The sequence below is a fragment of the Dendrobates tinctorius genome, unplaced genomic scaffold (assembly GCF_039654945.1).
Source record: "Dendrobates tinctorius isolate UK_male_01 unplaced genomic scaffold, ASM3965494v1 ptg000036l, whole genome shotgun sequence".
Taxonomy (NCBI): domain Eukaryota; kingdom Metazoa; phylum Chordata; class Amphibia; order Anura; family Dendrobatidae; genus Dendrobates; species Dendrobates tinctorius.
This window is the reverse complement of record NW_027361704.1, coordinates 34,466,232-34,484,786: the sequence shown is the minus strand read 5'-3', so window position 1 is coordinate 34,484,786 and position 18,555 is coordinate 34,466,232. Positions and strand designations below refer to the sequence as shown.

Genomic DNA, 18,555 nt, shown 5'->3' with positions numbered 1-18,555 from the left:
TTTTTCTGCTTTTATGCTGAGCCAAACTCAAATATCAGTTTTGTAGACTACTATTGTCAGAAAAATGTAAGGATAGTAATATGACGACACAGCATTTCTTCTTAATTATGTCAGACGTAAATTGAGTGGGCCCAGAATCATAAACTATTGTTTGAATTATTGACTCTTCTTGTAGGACGAATATTTACCTCTAATACATTATCTCCTAAAATTATCTTCTGTTATCTTTGCAAAACATATACTTGAAGCAAAGGGAGACACAAAGTGCAAAAGAGGGTCTTATCCCACAAATTAAACAGAGATTTTTACAAAAAAGCTGCTCACCTGGTATTCAGTAGTCAAAGCACATATAGTAGGTATAGGCTGCCGCAGAACCACAGGTCGGTCATCAACCAGATAACACAGTATACTGCAGGGTAGGATGTGGATTATTGTCTGCGCTGCCCAAATGATGACATTCCAGGAGTAGGTAGAAGTTAACAGTGGTTTATTCGACGCGTTTCAAGTTAATACAACCCCTTCTTCAGGAAATACCATGTACAAAGTTGTACGTGGTATTTCCTGAAGAAGGGGTTGTATAAACCTTGAAACACATCGAAAAAACCACTGTTAACTTCTACCTACTCCTGGAATTTCATTATTTGGGCAGTGCGGACAATAATCCACATCCTACCCTGCAGTATACAATCTTTGCAAAATAGTAAGGCATGGCCACTGAAAAATTATGTATGCTGATATGTTGATTACTTACATTATTTATGACAGCCAGTTTGTTGGCATTCCCAAACAGAGGAGGGAAAACTAACCAAATAGATTACATAATCAAACAATGCAGATTGGCCTCAGTCACATCTCTCTCTGACCTCTGGATGATGGTTGAAGACCAGTTAAGAACTATATAAAGAGACTTTTTCTTCAGGTCAGTGTGACTCTTCAGGATCTCTGCTTAGGGTACTTACAGACCTGACTAGAAGGACACAGGACTGTTCCATTTACCATCATTGAAACCCCAGAGAATCCAGGTTGGGACAATTGGTTCAGTTGGCTACAAAACCCACTGCTTTCGCTTAGCTTCTTAAGCTTGCCATTACCTCCTCGCTGTGGGGGATTGACAAAAAGGGGAGCCACTGGTGGGGGTATGCGAAACTGGAAGCAGCTCTAATCCCGGCTAGTCAGCCGAAGAGTGGGACTCTGTAATTTGCTCCATCTTGGATATTTGCTAGGACTGTTCTGCATGCTATTGTGTGTAGGTGGTTCAATAATTAATTGCCATACTGTTTTACCCTCACTCTTTGTTGTCTGAGTAGTGTTCTGCCCATAGGGAGAGAGAACGGGCCTTCAGTAGTATGATTCCTGATCCATGCAGTGTTTCTAAAGACAGCCTGGCTAGCGGACAAGAGCACTCACTGACTCCGTGTCTCCACAAGTAACACGGGCAGTTGACTCAAAGGAAGTGGATGCCTGATGATCTCGGAGTGTGCACATTTGAAATAATTAGTGCCAGACTCGACCAATGTAGCATTCATTTCATAAGATTACAAACAGTATAAAAGGCACCGACACGTCTTCCACTTCAGCCAGCCCAGCAGATGGACCCTCAAACAGGAGTTTACACATTTCCAAGAATTTGTGGTAGACACCACCAAAGTGGCATCAATTTCACCACAGTAAAAATAGTATAATGGAGAGCGACATATCTTCCACTAAAGCCAACCCAGCAGATTGACACTCAACAAGTGTACACATTTCCAAAAATTAGTTGGAGACACCAACAAACTGGCATCAATTTCACCAGAGTAGAAATAGTATAATAGGAACTGCCACATCTTCCACTAGAGTCAACCCAGCAGACGGACGCCCAACCAGGAGTGTACATGCTTCAAAAAATTATTTACATACACCAATAAAGTGGCATCAATTTCACCACAGTAGAAATGCTATAATGGGAAGCGACATCTTTTCCATGACAGCCATCCCAGCAGATGGACACCCAACCAGAAGTGTACATGATTCCAATAATAAGTGGCAGACACCAACAAAGTAGCATCAATTTCACCAAAGTGGAAATAGCATAATGGGGAGTGACATGTTTTCCATGACAGCCAACCCAGCAGATTGGCACCCAACCAGAAGTGTACACATTTCCAAAAATTAGTGGCAGACACCAACAAAGTGGCATCAATTTCACCACAGTAGAAATAGTATAATGGTAGCGACATCTCTTCCACTACAGCCAACCCAGCAGACGGAAACCCAACCAGGAGTGCACACATTTCCTAACATTAGTGGCAGACACCACCAAAAAGGCATCAATTTCATCAGAGTAGAAATAGTATAACAGTGAGTGACATCTTTTCCACTACAGCCAACCAAGCAGATTGACACCCAGCCAGTAGTGTACCCATTTCCAAAAATTAGTGGCAGACGCCTCCAAAGTAGTATCAATTTCATCAGAGTAGAAATAGTGTAATGGGGAGCGGCATCTCTTCCACTACAGAAAACCGAGCAGTTGGACACCTAACCAGGAGTGTATACATTTCCAAAAATTAGTGGCAGATGCCACCAAAGTGGCATCAATTTCATCAGAGTAGAAATAGTATAATGGGGAGCGACATCTCTTCATGAAGTAAAAAATTCATTCTTGTTTATTCCATAATAGTTAAAACATGTATAGCTTCTCGGACATCACAAGGCACTGGAGGACAAGCGATAAAGACCGCAATAGCGGTCAAAACGCGTCGCTTGTCCTCCAGTGCCTTGTGATGTCCGAGAAGCTGTAAATGTTTTAACTATTATGGAATAAACAAGAATGAATTTTTTACATCATGGAGCTGGAACTTTCCTTTCATTTTTCATGTGATCACGTCTCATCAGGACGGAGTTTCGGGCACCCATTGCTGAACGGTGAGCTGGCTTTTTTCTTATTTATCTTGTGAAGCGACTTCTCTTCCACTACATCCAAACCGGCAGATGGACACCCAACCAGGAGTCTTCACATTTCCAAAAATAAGTGGCAGACACCAACAAAATGGCATCAATTTCACCACAGTAAAAATAGTATAATGGGGAGCAACATCTTTTCAACCACAGCCAACCCAGCAGATGGACACCCAACCAGAAGTGTACACATTTCTAAAAATTAGTGGCAGACACCAACAAAGTGGCATCAATTTTGCCACAGTAGAAATAGTATAATGTGGAGTGACATCTCTTCCACTACAACCAGCCTTGCAGATGGACACCCAGCCAGGAGAGTACACATTTCCAAAATTTAGTGGCAGACACCACCAAAGTGCCATCAATTTAATCAGAGTAGAAATGGTATAATGGGGAGTGACATCTTTTCCACGACAGCCAACCCAGCAGATAGACACTCAACTCGGAGTGCTCACATTTACAAGAAATAGTGGCAGAAACCACCAAAGTGGCATCAATTTCACCACAGTAGAAATCGTATAATGGGGAGTGACCTTATTTTTTTTTGACAGCCAACCTAGCAGATGGACACCCCACCTGGAGTGTACACATTTCCAAAAATTAGTTACTTATACCAAGAAAGTGGCATCAATATAACCACAGTAGATATAGTATAATGTGGAGTATCATTTTTTTCCATGACAGCCAGCCTAGCAGATGGACTCCCAACCAGGAGTGTTCACATTTCCAAAAATTAGTGGCAGACACCAACAAAGAGGCATCAATGTCTCCACAGTAGAAATAGCATAATGGGGAGTGACATCTTTTCCTTGACAGCCATCCCAGCAGATGGACACCCAACCAGGAGTGTTCACATTTTTAAAAATTAGTGGCAGACACCACCAAAGTGGCATCAATTTCTTCATAGTAGAAATAGTATAAAGGGGAGTGACATCTCTTCCACTACAGCAAACTCAGCAGATGACACCCAAACAGGAGTGCACACATTTCCAAAAATTAGTGGCAGACACCAACAAAGCGGCATCAATTTCACCACAGAAGAAATAGTAAAATGGAGACAGACAGCTCTTCCATGACAGCCAACCAAGCAGATGGACATCCAACCAGGAGTGCTCCCATTTCCAAAAATTAGTGTCAACACCACCAAAGAGGCATCAATTTCATCAGAGTACAAATAGTATAATGGGGAGTGACATCTCTTCCACTACAGCCAATCCAGCAGATGGACACCCAACCAGGAGTGTATACATTTACAAAAATTAGTGGTAGACACCAACAAAGTAGCATCAATTTCATCAGAGTAGAAATAGTATAATGGGGTGTGACATCTCTTTCACTACAGAAAACCTAGCAGATGGACACTCAACCCGGAGTGTACACGTTCCCAAAAATTTAGTGGCAGACACCAACAAAGTGGCATCAATTTCATAGTATAATACAGACCGACACCACTACCACTACAGCCAACCCAGCAGATGGAGACCAACCGTGACTGTTCAAATTTCTTCAAATTAGTGTTAACATCTGCAGCAGCAGCAACAATAGGCACAGAAGCCACTCTAAAGATATCACAGACTACTATTACGCGAGATCTATGCAGCACACTAAAAACTTCAACATCGCCTAGTTTGTACAGTTTGCAATTGGGGTGCAAAAGTCCTTGGAGATCCATGTCTTGTTCATCTTGTTGAAAGTTAGGCGGTCTACACTTTCAGGGGACCACCAGCAACGCTGAAGACACGGTCTGAGAGAATGCTGGCTGTCTGGCATGAGAAAACCTCCAAGGCGTGAGAGGTGAGCTCAGGCCACTCATCCATTTTTGAAGACCAAAATGTGAAAGGGTCCAAACCCTCCCTGATGGTATTGATATTCAGTTCAAGATACTCCTGCACTATCCTCTCCTTTCATTCACCACATGTTAGACTTGGACTTTATTGTGCTGGTGTACAAGCTGGTCTAAACAATGTGTCAAAGGACTCACAGAAATTGCTTCTGCCACTTTCATTACTGCTGCTGCTGCTGCTAATATTTGGTGTTGACAAAGCCTTTAAGTCTAGAACTGCGATGCACACTGTGTGCCTCAGTGCTGTCTTGGGTAAAACCTCTCTTAAGGTTATGTAAAAGCATGTTTCGATACTCCATCTTTCGCGGGTCCCTTTCCAGGGTGGGAAGCATCTGGCAAAATTTACTCTTGTAATGAGGATCTAACCGAGTGGCAACCCAGTAGGCAGCACTATTTTGAATCATAACTATATCGGGATTGTGGCACCCCCAGGAGTATGGCCGCCACAGTGGCTTTGCCTTCCTCCAGGGAGGGTAATGCCAGGCTTGGAAGCAGTGAAGGGTCTCTCTCGCAGTTAACCTATACATGCAACACAGTTCCACTCCAGGCCAGCAGGGGGGACTCTGAACCGGAATTGAGGGGAGGAGTGCTCTCTGAGGGCCAAGAGGAAGGAGTGGTCAGTTAGTGTGAGGAGGTCCACGTGTGCAGACGTGTGGAGAGAAGCTGGAGGTTGAGCTGAGGAAAGAGAGCTCCCTCACAGTGAGAGCGCATGAACTGGAGCCTGGTCTCCACGGATGTACGGATACTAACGGTCCTGCAACAGACACCAGAGGAGTAGGAGGCTGTAAATGCCCCACCCCCATCTAAGACTTGGAGGCACAACAGCACGCAGTGAGCCAGGAGAGGAATAGCGGCTGGGTGTTGGTGGCTGGGCAACATTGATGCTTGTTCCCTCCGTCCCCTCCCACCAACCACAAAAAACAGAGAGGGGATGATTATCGTCTTCATATCCTGACAGTTGCTTTCCCATCCCCTCTTCCTGCTCTATTTGTTCCTCAGCCCTTGCACCTTCACTAACAGTTTGTCTGGTATCACCAGCCCCTTTGATCGCTGGTCACTGAGTGTGGGAAGGAGCAGACAGATAAGAGACAGCTGCTCATTTTTAGTTTAGTTTTCTACTGGAAGGAGGATCCGTTAGCTGACAGCTGGGAAAACCACGAAACTATGATTTGGACTTGTGAACCATCAGTACCTCCCTGTGGTCACATGCTACATAACACAGTAATTGCAACCTATTTATACTCTGTCTGTTAGGCGTCGGATTCCTGCAGCTACACAACAGGAATCCAGAGCCTCACCTGCTGCTCTGCAGCAAGCCATTCCTGAGGCTAAGTTCCTATGCTGCTCCACTGAGCATTCTCACGAGACGATCTTCCATTGGAGGTCGGGAGTCACATGCTCTGGTCCTTCTCCAGATCTGATTGGTCCATCTCAGAGATCTGGAAGGTCCTGGCAGCGCACAGCTATAAAAGGTCCGCATGGCCGTTTGGCCATGCGCTAGTATACACTTTACTTGCTGGATGTGTGAATGGTGACGGATGTATGATTCTGGTGACTGACTCATTAAGATTCCCCTCCCTCTGATATTACGCATGTGGATAGGGAACTAGAGTAGCAGTCAGTGCCAGTCAGTGGCAAGCCTTAGGCCACTGTGCACACCACACCTCTACACTAGCGTCCGATTTTGCTACGCCTCACGGCACTATCGTCTAGCGGCAGTGTCCTACGCTGCGCTGCAGTTGCAGCTCTCTTTGGCGTACGCAGTGGCGACGCCGCACGCTCCTGTGACCGGATACCGTGTGTGCATTTACCTGAGACCTGTGACGCTAACAGGCTCAGCCTTTTGTGTTTACCTCTGCTGGCATCACTGTGAGTAAACAGTGATTGTTTTGCGCACCTGGGTGACGTTTAACCCGCATGTGCATTTCCGCCATATTGCTCGTCTGTCACTACTTAGCAGCAGTGTTCACACCTACTGTATGGTGGACCCCGAGTGGCGAACGCACTTTATTATTTATTTTATTTAGTGCATTCCGCTGTTCCTAACATTATACTAGCACCAGGGTCTGGCTAGTAATGGCAGATCAGCAGCAACTACTACAGTACATTCGGCAGCTGGAGGGCCGGTTGGCTACTCTTGAGTGCTATCTCAGATGCGAAGTCTACTGAGGCTGCTGTTCAGGCAATCGCAGAGGCGGATTTACGTGTGTCCACATCCTCCCCTGTACCGACAGTTTCCCACCTCCCGTTGCCTGATAAGTTTTCTGGCGATGGCGCCTCCTGCAGGGGTTTCGTGAGCGAGTGCTCTATCCAGCTGGAGTTACTGGCTGCGCGATTCCCTACAGAACGGGCTAAGGTGGGGTTTATTGTTTCCCTTCTTTCAGGCAGGGCGTTGGAGTGGGCCACGCCACTATGGGAGCGTGGCGACCCTGAGGTTCGGACCGCTGCTCAGTTCTTAACATCTATCAAGCAGGTCTTCCTGGGCCCACGGGTCACGCACGACACCTCTCATCAGCTATTAGCGCTAACTCATCGATCTCTCTCGGTCAGTCAGTATGCCGTACGTTTCCGGACACTGGCTTCCGAGCTGGAGTGGTCTGATAGAGCTCTCATCCCTGTGTTTTGGAGAGGTTTAGCGGAGCATGTTAAGGATGCTCTATCTACCAGAGAGGTTCCTGCAAGTCTGGATGAGCTGATTGCCATTTCCACCTGCATTGATCTCCGTTTTTTGGAGCGCGGGCTGGAGCGGGCTGGAGGGTGCTCAATCCAGACGGAAGGTTACTCCGGCTCCCAACCTCTTTGAACCTATGGAGTCACACGAGTCAGCATGTTCACTTCCAGGGCCCATGGAGGTGTCTCGCGCCAGTCTCGAGGCACGTCCGGCACTAAGCTCCACTTGTGGTTACCACTGTCAACACTCTGTTTCCCACGATAACAGGGCCCCGCAGTGGCCAACCTCTGTGCCGCCAGGCAAGACCTTTGTCTCTCCTCGCCTTCGCCCGAAGGTTCTTGCAAGGGCACACGCGTCCAGAGTGGGTGGTCACTGTGGCTACATGCAGACCACAAAACTCCTAGCAAGGTCTTATTGGTGGCCGCACAGGGTTCGGGACACTAAAAAATATATTCGGGCAAGAGCCTCTGGTGCTTGAAATGCCTCCCCTAAACAGAGAGTGAAGACACCTGCCGATACACTGCAGCGTTCCACTTCAACTTTGGTTTCTGGCGATTTTGCAGCTCCCGTTGTCTCTCATGTGTCCCTTCTCAAACCTGGAGATTTTGCCGCCTCTGATGCCTTCCACGTGTTCCGGTTTTCTGTGTCACCTGCTGGGACATCAGACTTGCCTTCGGACGAGTCTGAGGCCTATGCCTCTGATGGGCACAAGGTGGTGGATTGGAAGGCTCAGGGGGGAGGGGGCCCTAGGAGGGGGGGTAATGTTAGGCGTTGGATTCCTGCAGCTACACAACAGGAATCCAGAGCCTCACATGCTGCTCTGCAGCAAGCCATTCCTGAGGCCATTTATTTTATTTAGTGCGTTCCGCTGTTCCTAACACTATCCTCGTACTACATTCTTGACTGTATATCTATATATTTCTCTGTAAATATATGCCTGTATATTTCTAGTACGCCTTTCGGCAATTAAATATAAGATTAATCTTCGGCTGCTCTTTTATCTCGATACATGAATCCCCACGTCCACACGCTTCATTGGTTATTATACACTACCCAGGTTGGTTTCTGTCCTGATATAAGCCTGCTGTCGCACGGGGCTTATTTCGAATGAAGAACTGGTGACAGTAAACCATACTGTTTTAGTGAGGAACTCTGGCAGTGACGGCCAGAAGGTTTATATATATATATATCCCCATCCTGGACTGGTGATATACAGTATATCCCCCCACACTGGGAGCGCCTCATTAACTTGTACCTGTAAGGGAAGCCTTTCCGGCGACTATTTGCCCTCAGTGCAGTTCCCTGACTGACCTGGGGCAAGTGGTGATGCCAGAGAGCTCATCCCTGCTGGGTCCTTCTCTCCCCTCCCCCGAGGTGAGTGAAGTCAACAACCCCCTTCCCCTGTGCGATTCGTCACAATATGCAAGAATCCTTACATAAGTTTGGATGAGTCTCTGGCAGATTCTATTTTGAAAAGATATTTGTCCGCTACACAGTATGTTCTAGAAATCTGCGTGATTATCTTTTGAATTGCTATTACCAACCAAATGAAAATAAATATAACTCTAGAAGGGGCTGCAAACTGTGCAGTAACTGTGTGGCTTGTACAAACATTGAATATGCCAGGAACTGGGGGGGCAAGACCGGAAGTGAGGGAGAGTGGACGCTTGCTGAGAAGCTCTGTGTCTGCTAACCTTACATCCATCATAATCCGTGGATTTTACAAGCAGTAGACAGGCTCAGAGACTGCACAAAGTACCCTGAACCCCTTGGGAAAACACCGCGCCCTGCATATCAGATCCTCCGAACCACAGTGAGTTACAGACTTCAAATAAGCTGGGAACCGAGGAGGTCTCGAGTGGTCTGGGCCTTGAACTCAGCTCCATCCCCTGACGGTGAGGTAGCAGAACAGGTGAGGAAACATCAGGACCCTCTGAACTCTGGCACACCACCTTAAGGTATCCCCTACACCTTCCCGCTGTTTGCGAACCGCAGACATGCTTCCACCGTGCGCACCTGGCCCGTTTACATCAATGGACACTGTTTTGCAGCTCTCATCCCCAGACAGTGTAGCCCCTTCCCGGGGCTGAACATTTTATAACCCCAGTGTTGTCTTGTGGGTAGCTTAGCTGGTGGCACCCTTTTGTGGGAGACGCTCCTGGAGTGAAGGGGTCAGGTTGATTGAGGCTGACTGCTTATGAAAATTGGTTTGGGCTCAGTTATCCAGTATTACTGGATGGATTAAGGCTAAGTACACATTAGCGTTTCTGTACGCAGCGTATCGTCTGCATGTGCAAATGCATTTAAATGCATACTTATGCTGCATTTTTATCCGCTGCATGTGCATGCGTTTGTATGCATTTTGGCATGTGTTTACGTTGAACACCAAGCTGCGTGAAAACCCGCAAAAGTTTTTCGACTACACAAGGATGTCAGAACAGAGCTTCAATGACTTCAATGACGTGTCCGAGGATCCATCAACAGGCAGGACACACAACTACATCGAGCAATTCCTGTTGAGGAACGTCTGTTGGTGACCCCGAGGTACGTAATTTTTAAAAAGAAACACGTCATTAGCATTATTGTTATAGAAGCCATGTACTGAATATTGTTCTTTTTCCATTTTTCTGTTTGGCAGATTCCTGGCTACTGGAGAGACCTTAAGATCTGTACATTTTAAATTCCGGATTGGAGTGTTCACCCTTTCTAGGATAGTTGCAGACAGCTGCCATGCTTTATGTGACGTTCTGCGTGATGAATTCCTCCCCCAACCCACAACTGAACTCTAGCTGGAAAATGCTGCAAAATTCCAGGACATTTGTAATTTTCCAAACTGTTTGGGGGCTGTGGATGGCAAACACATTCGGATTCTGAAACCTGCTAGAAGTGGATCTGAGTATTTCAATTACAAAAAATACCTTTCGATTGTTCTCATGGCGATTGCAGATGATGACTATTGATTTGTCATCGTGGACGTTGGCTCATTTGGATGAGCAAATGACTTTCCGACTTTCAAAGACTCTGCATGGTGTAGCTGGGAACTGTAGGAGGTGCAAGCTGGAGGGGTGCTGCACTTGGCTGCACGGTGGGTGCTGCAAGCTGGAGGGGTGCTGCACTCGGCTGCGTAGTGTAGCTGGGAACTGTAGAAGGGTAGTTCACTTGCCACTGGTGCTGTGCTGGCCCTTGTTGCTGTGTAGGAAATGAAATGTGTGGCTGCAGGTGACATCTTGACTGCAGTTGGGACTGCTGAATGGCCTCGCTGTAAGCAGCCTGACAGGCCCTCATTACATAAAGCTGGAAGTCAGGTGGCAGGTTTTCTGACTCGCCCCACTTCATTGCGGAAAACAAAATATCTCACCGGTTTCTGAAGGTCGGCTTCCAGGCGGTCAAAGCGTCTGTGGACTTCCTGGAAAAGCGTGTTCACCTGAGTGAACCCACTTTCCATTCTGTCTACAACCGACTTCATCCCAGCCTGAAAGATCGAGCTTAAAAGAAACCACTGGAGCCATAGGCGGAGGAGGACATGACTTGGGGATGGGTGGACCTTTACTCCTGCAGCTTTTTTGGTATAGTGGTGTAGATTTTTAAGCACAAGGGATGTTGCTTTAAGAGTAAGAAGCCCAGTATGTCTGTGCCTGGTGGGTTACTGTGAGGAGAGTGGGGCTTATATAGAACAGGAAAATCTGTCTCTCTCCCTCTTTCTTACACAGGATGAACAGGAGTAAGCATTTCCCGCCCTCCCGCCCCTGTTTATAATCATTGTCCTAAAACATTTTAATTATTTCTTGTATGATGAATGCTTTATTGTATTTTTGAAATTACCATTGTATATTTTGTTCCAGGTTCAATTTTATCATGGCTATAAAGAGTTAACAGCATTAACCTTCTAAGCCCAAGGGAAGGGCCATCCTTCAGCCATGGTTCCCTAGAGATTTCCTCCACAGGGGGTTTTTCCTCTCCTGTGCGCTGTAGGATGACTCTTTGTGAGTCGGAGGTTTGCCAAGTTAGTCTCCTTAATGCTTTTGCAGGGACTTCTAGTTTATAAGTTTACTAAAATGATTTATTAAAAAAAAAAAAAAGGTGTCAAATGTGAATTTATAACCCATCACGGCTTTGCGGTTTAGGAGTCAGGTGGAAGTTGCAGGCAAGTTAAGGTGGACTCATTTTAACTAATAGAGGATGTAAAACCTCATGGTGGTGAACAGGCTCGGCTTTGGTGGCCAGCCTCAAGGACGATGTAATGGTAACGACAATCAGGGGCGGGCACAGTGGTTAAGCACAGGAGTGAGGATAATAGGGTCATTGGTGCCCTGAAAGTTTACTGGCTCTGCTTGAATGGCAAGCCAGTGCGTGCCGCCCCTTTATGGCTCTGTCCTGGTTCTGTATGTCAGACAGCTGGGGATATCACAGTACTTGTGAATCCCAATGTACTAGCACTTCACCTGACTCCTACTGTGATTGTTTTAATCCTGTGATTTAAATAAAGCTGTGGCCATTTTGACAACCAAAATAATGTGTTGTGTATTTATTCTAGTGCCTTGGTTTACTGTAGTTATGGTGGTTTTAAGATGGAGTAGGGGTCCGTCCCATATCTATAAGTCATGAATAAACTCGGGCATGACTGACCTCTCCCAGGCCCTCTGCCGCTGGTGAGCAGACTTAACAAAACCAGTGGCAGAGGGGAAACCCTGATGGACTGGCTGCCTGTTCCCCAGCCTGTGAAGCCTGCCTGGTTGCTTCATCGCTGGTGGATGATTGGGACTGTTCGGTGTCTTTTCGATTAGGGGCCGCTCCAACTGAGGACGATCCAAGTTTTGTGGTGCTGCTCCAGGTTCTGTGTGGAAAATAAATTACAAACATTAATAAAAAAAAAAAAAATAGCTTTGATAATAGTAACACAACTGCAGGCCTCAGGAAAGCCAGCATGCGATGGTATTTGTATTTTGATATCTTTGGAGCAGCACCAATTCTAACACAAATCTCCTCTCTAAATATCCTTGTTAACGCGATCCTTCATCGAACGTCAGCGGATTTTGACTTTCTTCACTGTGAAGGGGGAAAAAAAAATAAATCAATTGTAAAAAAAGGCACCTACATTTACAGAAAAACAGACGCATCTGACCACATTGCAATACTTACGAAAATCCTTTCTGTTTTGTGGGTTGGCATGGTCCCAATCATCCAACAGCGATCTGGCCACTTGTTCCTAGAGCCATCAAATCAATCCTGAGTCGGAATGGTTACGATCACTGGTGTCCCACAACGCGGCTCGCTCTTGCACAAGAGGAATGGGCTTGTCATCTCTGGTATGCCTTCCTCACATTGTGGAACCTATAGATCAAATAAAAAGAAAAAAATTTCAAGTCCTATAGTTTTAAAGATACAAAATTGAAACGAAACTCAGTTACAACTCTGATAATGAAAAGGCTACTTACACACTATCTTTCCTCCTCAAGAACTTGAGCCCGACGACCCTGGAAAGATTCATTTCCACTGGACTGCTCCTGCTCTTCCGCATTGGAAGGTTCCTGTAAAGAAAATACATGATTTACTACATGTTTATTGTCAGTCAATACATACCAATCAGGATATCAAATGTGATTACATAATCACTGTCATGTCCACTCTGGGAAGCATTCTGGTCTTCACTGGAGGACATGTTGGAATAGCAGGCAGCAGTCAAGTGAAACGCTAGAAAAGAACAGAGAAGAAAAAATTAACTGGAGCCAACAACAATGAAGACAAAGAAAAAAAAAAAATTAAAAAAATAAAAACACAATGGATGACTACATTACAGTCAGGAGTCCAACAGCACAGCAGTCAGGCAGCTCAGTACCGGGACAGCAGCACAGCACCAGGACAGCAGTACAATACCAGGACAGCAGCACAACACCGGAACGGCAGCACAACACCGGAACAGCAGAACTGGGGAAATCCGTAACAGGCCTCAATCCAGGACAATTCAGATGTCAGCCTTAGAGAGGTATTCACACAGTGTAGGTACCCATCAGATTTGAGGCCGCCTTGACGTTGGTTGGTGGGCAGATAATATTTGGCCAAATTTTATGCTAAGCGTCTCTTATATTTTTTCTATAATTCCAAAGCTGTATTGCAATTCTAATTACATATATTCCACATTGACATGCCTTAGCATGATAGAGTGCAACCATTCTTTGTATATTGTATATGGGGGTAGCTCCTCTTGGTATGCACCTATTCACACTAGTTTGGATGTGCCAGTCAGTTTTTTTGTCTCTCAATCCAGGACACCAGCATGGCAATGTCTACAAGGAACAGAAAGAAAAACATAAGTGATGAAGACTGAGACTGGGCAGAGCAAAAGTAGAAACACTCATACTTACATTAGATTGAAGTTGAGAGGGCCTGGACCACACCACCGGACACTATCTTGGACCAGGAGGATTCCAGGACAGGATCCACAACAGGAAGACTGTATAATCTACAAGGAACAGAAAGAAAAACATAAGTACAGAGTACAGACTGCAGTGAGGGACAGACAGGCAAACAGACATTTTCAAAGTTTCTATACTTACATACAGAGTCTGGATATCCCATCCACAGTCTTGAGAGTTCTGGACTTCCTGTGCTCATGTTAGGGGGTGAGATCGATTTGCCTCTTTGCTTCCCTTTCTCTAATTGCCCCTGATCTGTTAATGTTTACATATTGTTAATTTTGATTATGCCTATGATGAATGCTTGTGGTACTGCTACATCTGAATAGGTTTTACCACTCATCCTTTTGGTACTGCTACATATACACGGACACGGGCACATATATATGTGTTAACATGCTTTGGAGACTGTTTCTTAGTGCTACACTGTATATACAGTAATGCAAATTGATGTATATTGATGTCCATGTATAGTTTAGGGTAATTAAGACTAGATGGTAGGTAACTAGATGGGGGCATACTGTTGGGCATTGTAGGTATAGCTTATAGGATGTTTATAGATGGTTAATTGTAGGAGGGGCTGCTGGGTAGTAAGAGAGAAGTTTCTAGGAAGTTAGAATATATCCAAATAAATGGGCCTACCAGAAATGGCACTTCTAAATAATACAATATCCAAAAAGACAAAGGAAGTTGAGCCATAAAATACTTAGCCTTTATTAAAGCACAATAGCCAAACAATAAAAACACAATAAAAAGAGATACAGGTCCAATAAAGCCAGACAAGGTAAATATGTACATATGTCGCTAAATGTCAGGAATACACCCATAGGAAGTACAAAGATATATAAATATACACTTGGTGTGATAACAAGATAGACACAAAAAGAATTCCTAAGTATAGATGCCTATTCTCTCGCTACACAAATAGTGACAACATTATCCACATAGGCAGTATGCATAGTAAAACAAGCTACTGCTGATAAGTAAATGTACAATGCATATAGGTAAACTGCAGCAGATACCAATATAAAACTAATATCAAAACCACAAAAAAGAGTACAAAGACCTGTATAGAATATAAAAAATGCCAAATTTTATTAATATTACATCATAAAAAATATTTAGGACAACACATTGTTCAAAAATGACACATTGTTCAGAAATTAAAATTAGAAAGGACATGAACAGTGACAATGTGGTATAAATAGTTCATATAGTGTTTACTGTTGCCATGGTAGTGGTTGTGTGATCATGAGCGCCGCAATGCATGTTGGGAGTGATGTCATTTCCGGGTCCTAGCCCTACCTATGATATGGGCTGTTTATTGTTGCCATGGTAGTGGTTGTGCGATCATGTGCGTCGCAATGCATGTTGGGAGTGATGTCGTTTCCGGGTCCTGGCTCTACCTATGATATGGACTGTTTACTGTTGCCATGGTAGTGGCTATGTGATGCTGTGCGCCGCAATGCATTTTGGGAGTGATGTTATTTCCGGGTCGGACGCCATTTCTAATGCATACTTATGTTAGTTATTGGCTGTTTTTAGTTGCCATGGTAATGATTCAGTGGCGATGCGTGCCGCACTGGATTCAGGGAAGGATGTCATTTCCGGTCCAGGCGCTTGTTGTGACATGCGCCGTTATCAGATGTGAAATGGGTACAGCTGTGGGGGTATATACTGTGTATATATATATATATATATATATATATATATATATATATATAGCTGAAACACACAGTATGATCACAGCCCCCTGAGGAAGCCCACGCGAAACGCGCGTTGGGGCTGCTTTGCGTGTGGTATATCTGGACTTATTGGGTAAGAAGTCTTCTTTGTGATATAGTATGGCACCTTAATAATTTGGAGCTTATAACTCTTTTTATAGGTGATTACCAATAATGCACAAATTTATATAAGTTAGTCTCCTATTTTAAGTGGCGATATATGCACCGGGACAAAATTTTTTGCAATATTTATAGACAATCTAACTTGGATTTTTCTATACCCTGTCCCTATATTAACTATTTATAACGCATTGTCACTGTTCATGTCCTTTTTAAATTTAATTTCTGAACAATGTGTCATTTTTGAACTATGTGTTGTCCTAAATATTTTTTATGATGTAATATTAATAAAATTTGGCATTTTTTGATATTCTATACAGGTCTCTGTGCGCTTTTTTGTGGTTTTGATCTAATTATCCTGAGTATTCCTGTTTAGTTGATATGGTGACATTATAGCATTTGTTTTCTGGTTGGTTTTATAAAACAAATACCAGTCTGCTACACATATACATAATTAGTCTCAAAGTGTCAGCGTGCATACAGCCTCATTAATAAAGTAAGTGTGCAATATAGGCACAGACCAATATGTAGCAAAAATAGCTCCAGAATATACTAACTGGCTGGTATATGGTGCAGCAGCAGCAAACAAAGTGCAACTAAGAAAGATAAATGCTGAGGTAGTAAGTAATGTACACTAGTGTGGTAGTCTCAGCCACTCAATAGTATCAGGCATAGCATCTGAAAAAAGTGCAGAGTGCATAAAGGAGACATACAACCTTGTAAGGCGCGAATCCCTGACGCGCGTTTCACTCTAGCTTTGTCCCAGGGGGTAAAGTATGTGGTTCTCAGTACTGTGTGCCCTTAAATAGCCCCAAAATGCCAAAATTTGACATCACTCAACATATAACATGCAATACAGTGGGAGTAGTGTATTATGCCACTTGCCCGTGCATATAGATCTATGTAGGGATGACCTCAAGACCCTTGATAGTGCGGGTTAGGGAGCACTATAGGGATATTAAAAATGCATCTGAAAATGAGGACACTGCCACCCTGAAACCCATACCCAAACACATTAAGATCTTTCATGATTGTAATCCTAAATTACTGAAAATGATGGGTATTGACAGAGTGTACTGTGATCAGAGAGGTGGTAATATGAACAAAAAGATTAGCTCAGGTAGAGGCCCAGTGGAGATATAAAATTGGCTCAGTACAGCTGAAAGGTTTAAATGAGGTTCTGAGTTTTGCCCCCTTCCTGTAATGTGGTTTTATGTTTATTTTTATTTTTAGAATTTTAATATAAGGTTTATTTTTCAGATTGTCCTTTACTTCTCAGTGTGGTTTTGGGAAGCTCCTAGTGGTGATGATCAAGGCACCCATGACTGACTTAAGGAGTGACATCTCCATTTTATGGATACCCTCCGGAGAAATGATGAAGATCTCTACAGAACTCCACATTATGGGATTTGTGCTGCTCTTTCTCATTTGGACATATACATCAGTATTGATAATCTATCAGTGTCTCTAATGTAGGGCTAGTATAATAGAAGGTAGGATATCATAGTATTATTCTTCAGTACTTGTATAATGGTGTTATCCATTGTAGTCTCATGAATTTATTCATTGTCAGTAGGTGGGACCCTATTTGGTCTAATTTAGCTTATTTCTACTATTATTGTTAATAATGTCACGTGTTGCATTTGCATATCCTTATGTATCATGCTGTAACAGTGTGCCCGTTGGATAGAGATATCATTGCGCTATGTATACATTAGTTTTTTACACTTTTAGATTTATTTTTTGTGCACTTTCTGGCAATCACTGTGTGGTAACGTCCGTCTGGCTTGCTTGTGCGGCTCCCCTAGCCAGACACATTGGATGGGGGCGTCGCTAGGCGGCCAGCGGTGGGGCCTCGCGATGAGGTACGTTGCCGTGGAGATGCATCACCCTGGGCGGTCTTCTGCTCCTCTCCTCTCCTGACGTGTTGGATGGGGGAGTTGCGAAGCTGTGGGCGTACGCGCTCCATGGCGGCGTTACATGCCGGACTCCACACTTCTGTGAGGTAATTGCCTAATACTTTGGGGCGGATGCGCTCCATGGTGGCATTACACGCTGGGTCCCACACATCTGTGAGGTAATCACTTGGCATTTTGGGCTATTTAAGGGCACACAGTACTGAGAACCACATACTGTACTTTACCCCCTGGGATGAAGCTAGAGCGAAACGCGCGTCGGGGATTTGCGCCCACAAGGTTGTATGTCTCCTTTATGCACTCTACACTTTTTTCAGATGCCATGCCTGATACTATTGAGTGTCTGAGACTACCACACTAGTGGACATTACTTACTACCTCAGCATTTATCTTTCTTAGCTGCACTTTGTTTGCTGCTGCACCATATACCAGCCAGTTAGTATATTCTGGAGCTATTTTTTGCTACATATTGGTCTGTGCCTATATTGCACGCTTACTTTATTAATGAGGCTATATGCACCCTGACACTTTGAGACTGATTATGTATATGTGTAGCAGACTGGTATTAGTTTTATATTGGTATCTGCTGCAGTTTACCTATATGCACTGTACATTTACTTATCAGCAGTAGCTTGTTTTACTATGCATACTGCCTATGTGGATAATGTTGTCACTATTTGTGTAGAGAGGGAATAGGCATCTATACTTAGGAATTATTTTTGTGTCTATCTTGTTATCACACCAAGTGTATATTTATATATCTTTGTACTTCCTATGGGTGTATTCCTGCCATTTGGTGACATATGTACATATTTACCTTGTCTGGCTTTATTGGACCTGTATCTGTTTTTATTGTGTTTTATTGTTTGGCTATTGTGCTTTAATAAAGGCTAAGTATTTTATGTCTCAACTTCCTTTGTCTTTTTGGATT

General features: G+C 44.2%; 1 long non-coding RNA gene across 1 annotated transcript in view; it reads left to right on the top strand.

The window, feature by feature from the left end:
• Positions 1-18,534, top strand: part of LOC141087963 (uncharacterized) — a 33,094-nt gene extending 14,560 nt beyond the window's left edge. The window contains exon 2 of the long non-coding RNA XR_012231785.1: positions 16,969-18,534. This is a non-coding gene — a long non-coding RNA (uncharacterized lncRNA). The remainder of the gene's footprint in view (positions 1-16,968) is intronic.
• The last annotated feature ends 21 nt before the right edge of the window (positions 18,535-18,555 follow it).